This window comes from Octopus bimaculoides, chromosome 2 (assembly GCF_001194135.2).
Source record: "Octopus bimaculoides isolate UCB-OBI-ISO-001 chromosome 2, ASM119413v2, whole genome shotgun sequence".
Classification (NCBI taxonomy): Eukaryota; Metazoa; Mollusca; class Cephalopoda; order Octopoda; family Octopodidae; genus Octopus; species Octopus bimaculoides.
The window spans coordinates 104806652-104813909 of record NC_068982.1 but is presented as its reverse complement, the minus strand read 5'-3'; the positions used below and the strand labels follow the sequence as shown (position 1 = coordinate 104813909).

At 34.2% G+C, this 7258-nt stretch overlaps 1 protein-coding gene across 5 annotated transcripts in view; it reads right to left on the bottom strand.

Moving 5' to 3' along the window:
• Positions 1 to 7258, bottom strand: part of LOC106882518 (poly(U)-binding-splicing factor half pint) — a 45675-nt gene that overhangs the window by 20829 nt on the left and 17588 nt on the right. Inside the window, exon 1 of one of the 5 annotated variants that reach the window (XM_052978558.1) lies at positions 4773 to 6977. The exons of the other annotated variants lie outside the window; for them this stretch is intronic. The gene's annotated coding sequence lies outside the window, so the exon portion shown is untranslated. Of the gene's footprint in view, positions 1 to 4772; positions 6978 to 7258 lie in introns of those variants that run through there. 5 annotated transcript variants of the gene reach the window in all.

Genomic DNA, 7258 nt, shown 5'->3' with positions numbered 1-7258 from the left:
ATCCCTGAGCCTGTGACTCATATTGGCACCAGACATCTTGCTCCGGCTTGTCTCTGGATAATGTCAATAGAGTGGAGAGGGTCTATGAGGTGTTGTGCAAGCCTTATTGGATCTAAAACTCTGCACAGGCATTGCTGACCTCTGCAGGGTTCCCCCCCCCCTATTATATATATATATATATATATATACATAGTTTCATGTTTCAACAAAATGTCATTATGAAAAAAAAATGAGGGAATATCCATTATCCTAAAAACACCATAATAATGGTAAATGTGTTTAGGGTCTGGCAGTATGAATAGTAACACCAGCTAACCTGGAATCCCTGAACCACACCAGTTATCAGCAACTAGGATCTTGAATAAATTCAATAGTGAGGTGGGTGCAGGCCTTGATGAGGAGGTAAGGTGTAAGGGAGAAATAGAAGAATAAAACAAGATGTACATTAGGAACCTCAACTGATCTTGGCTGTTAACCAGTTTACATTAATACTACAGCAATCACCCTACATGCATACATACATAAAACCTGCTTAGGGCTACAGATGAAACATATGCCTGGTGCAAAGTCCCAGCCAAACTGAATATAATTAGATGGCAGAATGACATGTTTGATAGTAGTGTAATGGCAAAGAGAAAGGCTTGAAAAACCTAGAAGGAAGGTAGCAGCAAAGTGCATTATCAAGCAGCAAGCAAGACATATGCAACTGGTGCACTTGGCTAACGATGAAGCAGAAAGGAAAAGATTTGCACATGTTAGAGAAAACAAAGATGCTATTGGGGAGAAATATAACCAAAATGATGATGGTATACTAGCCACTGCTGTGGAAGGAAAACAAGTGGCATGAAAATGCTACTATTAGAGACTGTTGAATGTGGAGAATGCAAGGGTTAAAAGGTGCACACTATTTCATGATGATCCTATAGAGAGAACAGCAATTTAGTAGATAAAATGACTAACAACATGAAGTCAAAGAACGCTACTGGATTATCAGGAATAGTTGCAGAGATGTTCAAAAATATTGGAGATAGGATATGTATGACCATCAGGGATAATTCTAAAACTGTCGTAGAAGTATAATTCTAAACTATCGAGGTAAAAGAGATGCCATAGAGAGACAAAATTGAAGAAGAATCTTACTGTTGGATCACAGAGTAAATCTAAATTAAGTGCAGTTTGGCTTCATGCCAAGTAGAAGTACCATGTTTGCAATGCTCCAATTTAGACAACTGCAAGAGAAATACTTGGCTAAAAGCAAACCACTATTCCTGGCATTCAACTCAGAGAAATGGCTTTGCTTCATATGCCACAAAGTAGACATAAACATCAGATGCTGTGTCTAATGTATGTAAGCTTATGGACACGCAAGACATGAAGTGAAAATACAGGCAGACTAACAGAGTTGAACTACATGTGGCAGATGCACTAGAGCAATACACCTAGGAGAAATAATTAAAAGGGAAGATAGTTGCTCAGAAAGTATATTAATCAGGATAACAACAGACTGGAAAAAGTTCAAGGAGCTATTACCACTGACAACAATGATTTTTTTTTTTTCAGAGTAAAGGGCAGATTGTATGAATCTTCTGCTAAAATTATAATGTTGCATAGTAGCAACACATGAGCTTCAAATGCAGAAGATTTGCAAAGACCAGAAAGAAATGAAGCTTGCATATTCCAATGGATCCATAATATTAACGTGCATGAACACCAGACGACAAATGAACTAAGAGGTTAACTGGGTATAAGAGGAACTAGGTGTAATGTGCAAGAGAGTTGCACAAGTACAGGTATATGAAGAGAATGGAGGAGACCAAGAAAGATTTAAGGCAAAGTGGTGATGGCTAACCTAAAGATGCTGCATTTCAGAGGAAATGACAAAGGACCATACTAACTGACAATATGCAGCACTACAAAAACCCACCCTCCAATGACAAAATGCACCTTAACACACAAGTAACCATTCTTTTCTTAATTTGAATCCTCATGCCCAAACTCTCCATGACCAGTCTATTCATCACTCATAGCCTCCCCCTCCAATCACGTTATATTTTTGTTGCACTACTAACCAGCACATATCCTTCTTGGTTATCATCATTGCCACTCAACACCTTTGACCTTTGCACCACTGGAATGACCTCTAACTTTTCATTCACTGCTCTCCATAATCCTCTCTCTCTCACTACAATCTAAGATGCTTTCTCTGAATTCATCTGTTCTTCTCCTTTCTATGTGATAGCCTCCAGCCTCTCTTTCCCACACTGCATCCACAAGTTGCTCCTCTAAACTGCCTTCCCAATATCCACTCTGATCAAACCTCATTTTGCTTCAATGACTCAGGATTCCTTGCCACCTTAGTCTAGTTCTCCCTTCTTGTCCTTTTCCTCACACCTTCTACCCATACTCAGCATTATAATGAAGAACAGCTGTAGACCACCCCTACACAACTTTCCATTGTCCCTCTACTTTCTGAATTACTCCTAACAGTGATCCCTTCCTTTTCCCTGCTAAGTTCTCAATTTGTCTACTCTGCTACTACCTTAACTACAAAGCTATTCTTTTTCTTATTTTACTTTCCCTCAATATCCTGCCTAAAATCATTGTACCTTTCTCATTAATTCTCCCTTAGTTACAGAGGACACTTTTGGCTCTTAGTCTTGCAAGATACAAGGCAAACTAGTGCAAATGCCACAAAAAAATCACCCAGTACATTCTATAGTGATTAGCATTAAGGTCATCCAGCCTGTGTCATGCTCCAATATCTGCCAAAGCACTAATTGGAACATGATGCAGTCCTTCAACTTGTCAGATCCTGTTGAACCATCAAACTCAGGCCAGGATGGAAAACCAACATTAAATGACAAATACACGAATCGCACACACATTTATATACATGTGTATATATATATAATCACCCATGCACTTACATATATACATACACACACACACACATACGCACTAAATCACATATCCTCAAACACCAAGGGCTGTCTTAAGAGCCTTGTTTCTTTGTTAGTAGCCAACTTGAATGCTGGAAAAAAAAATCCAGAGAAACATACACACAAACACTCGAGCTTACATACAGATTCTATCTACTAAATTTTACTGACAAGACATTGGTCAAGCCAAGATGTCACAAAGTGGGCTCAAAACCAAAATCACACAGTTGAGAAGCTAACTTAACTACACAGCCTATTTTAATTGAAATTCTATGTCTACCAAACTTTGCTCTCATTTACCATAAAGCCTAGAGCATATACTTGTCTCAAAGGTAAAATACCAAATCTAACCTTAGCTTATCAGAACCATCTACATTCCATAGATTTCAAACTGCTCTCCCTTTTATCTCCCATAGTAATAAAATATATATCATATTAGTTTTAGCTATTTGTCAAGCTAACTCTTTATGAGCTTTATCTACAATATTCAAAAGAATCTTCAAGACTTACCCACCCACTCCACCTGATCACATTTCAGTTATTCTCATTAACTAAACAAATTTAGCATTAACCCCTTTACTGCAGCTATAAGATATATCCACTCAAAATTTTGTTACTCTTAACTGCAGAAAGCAGTTTTATACATTAGTCTATCTTTTGTTGAGAATGTCATGCTTGAAACTATTTTTGTTGAGATAGTTAAGTCTATTGAGGCCACATTGACTTACACAAAATACCACTTCTATTTTGGGGTAGATATCTATCCTCATTAATGGAATAATCATGAAATGTAATTTCACAGTTAAAGGGTTAAATTTATCTAACCATTTAATTAGATAGCAGCTTATCTAGGTGGTTTGTGATATTTCCATAGTGTCACTCATGTATAAAACATTGCCTTCTTTCAGTCACTTCAAATGTTTAATATGTAATTTTCTGTTAAGGAAGTGTTGCACTCCAACCACAAACTTGCTGTAAATATTAGATTGGTCTTTAAAATGTGCAAAAGATTTCTACTATATGTTACTATCTTTCAGAATAAAATCTCCCAACAACTTCATCAATTACACATTTCTTATTTGTGATTATTAGACTTTTATCTAGTTTAATACTTTATTTCATCATTCCATAAATTAAATCCGAAAGGCCTCAATTCAGCAACTTAGCTACCTTTAATTTATATCTGGTTTGAGAATATTTATTACAGCAGAAAAGGTTATCCTTTGATACAATTCCCTAATTTTTATCACATTTTCTATACTAGATTTCACATCACTATTAGCTTAATTTTTCATACCCCACCCAAGTACATATCCACAACACAAGCTACAATACTACTAAACTCCACCAGCTTCCTGAAGGCACTGAAGCAGATTTTTATTACATCCAGTGAAGCTTTCTTCTAAAGATACCACATCCAAAAAATTGAGTAGATACTTTCTAAATTTCAGAAATAATTTAGAATTTTAAAATAAAAGTAAATATAATATTCAAAACTAAGTACAGTAATCAATTTAACAAAAATTACCTGCTTAAAATTCACAAAGAATGAAGGGGGGATTTATTTTGCTATATGCATAGTTGGGAGAAATTTCACTAATTATCTCTTATGGCTTTTTTTTTTTTTTTCATTATAATAATTATAAAATAATACAGTTCAAGACAGCTTATGTAGCTCTGGTCAGTCATGACCTAAGATAGTTTACTGTTTGTAAAAACATAAAACCTGCACAAGCAAGCTATTTTTATGAATATCTTAATGAAGAATAGCATGAAAGTCAGCGTGCTTTGAAACCTATTGACAAGCATTGAAAAGAGTTGAGAAGGACCAACATAAATGTATATTCAAAATCTGCTATGGCTGGAGGTGAAGGCAACAGGTATTCGACATACACATTTCACTAAAAAAGATTTAAAAGAAAAAAAGAAAAAAAAAACAGAAAATGCTTGTAGATTTGAAAAGAAAAAAAAAAAAGAAAATAAAGAATTGAAAATTTTCTCAGCACAGGATCACAGTGAGTGCATGTGTGAGTGTGTGTTGCCTGAAAGATAAAAAATAGTACTGAAACTAACTCAAATTCATTAGATAAAATAATACAAATAAACTTGTATGAAACATACGAGAGAATAACTGTAATGAGTTTGAACATTAAATCCTACAGTAATCAACATTGAACTTCAATGCTATGGAGTTGATAAATAATTCAACCAACTATCCACTTCCCCACATTCTTTGCCATGTACAAAGTTACAAGTCAGTACCTGGCTTTATACAGATTGTAAGGTTCAATTCCAAAAGGAAACATAAATTCAATATATATTTAGGTTTTGAAATATATAACAAAGAAATAACATCCAACCAAAACAATAAACCAGCTAGCACTTTCTGTTAATTATTAAATGCTGAAACAATATTAAATTTTATCAAGTTGTTCTACAAAGTCCTTACTTTAGTTTTTATCTCTTTAGTGAAATATTTCAGCTCCAAACAACTATGAGCCCTCTATAAAGTTCAAAGCAACCCAACAAAAGAGTACTGCCCCTACATCTATAACACTACTGCTGCTGCTATACATAGAAACATCCTAGATTGCATCCAAAGTAAGTACATCACATTGATTAGTTACTAAGTTGTTCACAATGCAGTCCAACTTCTGACACAAATACTGTCGCCCTTTCTGCCACTACTACAGTGGATTCTACTATTCAGAACTTCTTGGTCTCATGTCACTTCTGCTCTGGTATTGCTGACTCGTCTCCCATTACTCATATTGTCACACCACTCCCCAAGCCTACACTAACCCCAGTCCTTCCTCGAAATGTGAACCTTCTGAAACTCCCTCCCTGCCCATGTTTTTCCAACAATCCTCATTCAATGTCTCAATCTCATTGGGCTCAGAAAATCTAGAAGGGCAATAGGCACAGCCACTTCCTTCAGATCAAAAGAAAATCGTTAAAATTCTAAATAATAATTAAAATCAGAATCCCAAGTGCCCAGCTTAACACTTAATTCCAACTATCGCACTAAAGTAGACAAATATAATTTTTTGCAACAGTTAATTGCATAACTAAAATCTAAAAAAAGAAATCAAATAATTAAAATTACTGAAATGCATTCAAAGTATAATTTTGAAAATCTTTGCCAGATTTCATCAAATGAATATTGATAGAACAGCAATTATAGAATCAAGAGATAAAAAAAAAATCTAATCAGATCTGAACTTTGTGTTGAGCATCAAAACATTATCAGTATTGAACCTAGATAAATGATGTCTGATTAGAAACACAAAATCTGCAAAGAACAGGCTGACATGCTTAAAACTGATACTTTTCATATAAATCTATAGTTTTATCTCAACATACTCGCTTGTAATCTACAAAAGTTATTAGAGAATAAGCTACAAAAGTTATTAGCTCAGGAAAAGCCACTATATGCAGGGTAGTGTAGCAGAATGGTTCTCAGTGTGCAGAATAGAGAATGAGTCAAAATAATTAACTATTTTTAAGAACGGATCGATTAGTCCCGAAGATTATTCCATAACCGATAGTATTTTATCTTTGATTTCCATCTAAAGAGTTATATGCACTTGGCAACTATTAAGACTTATCAACTGTAGAGCCTGTGATGAATTTATAATGTTAACTTAGAATATTCACTAAATTGGCTATAATCTATAACTAATGGTGTGCCCTATCGCATACGAAATCAAACTATCTTCAAATTGATAACCTCATATGCTCAATTGATGTTATTAAAATTCATTCAGCTATTTCCAATAACAAAGTTTTACGATTCCCTTAATACGATAGACAAGAATGTTAATATAAATGAAGAAACTTGAAAAAAAGATATATATGGGAAAAAAAGAGTAAGGTACTGGAGAGTGAGATAAGCTTAGATCTTACAAATTTCTAAGAATTACAAAGGGAAGATGCAAAGGACTTCAATAAATACTGAAAGGAACTTACTGGGAAGCTAAATAAAAACATAAATATCGTATATAAAACAACCAAGAAAAGGAAATAAGAATATTGCTCCACCATAGACATATTAGTAGAGGGAAATGAATATCAATATATCAGCTTTAAAATTTTAACTAATCAGTCTAAAAGGATTAATAATAAAGAACACCATGAAAATGTAGCCTTAAAAGATAGATAAGCGCACTATCCATAAAATACATTTCACACCATAAAAAAAGCAGCATCATATTTTACAGTTAGAAAATTGTCTAACAAGATAAACATCTTATTTCTCAATAACCATTGAAATGAACATGAAGACAAGTTTCATAAATATATATATATATATATATATA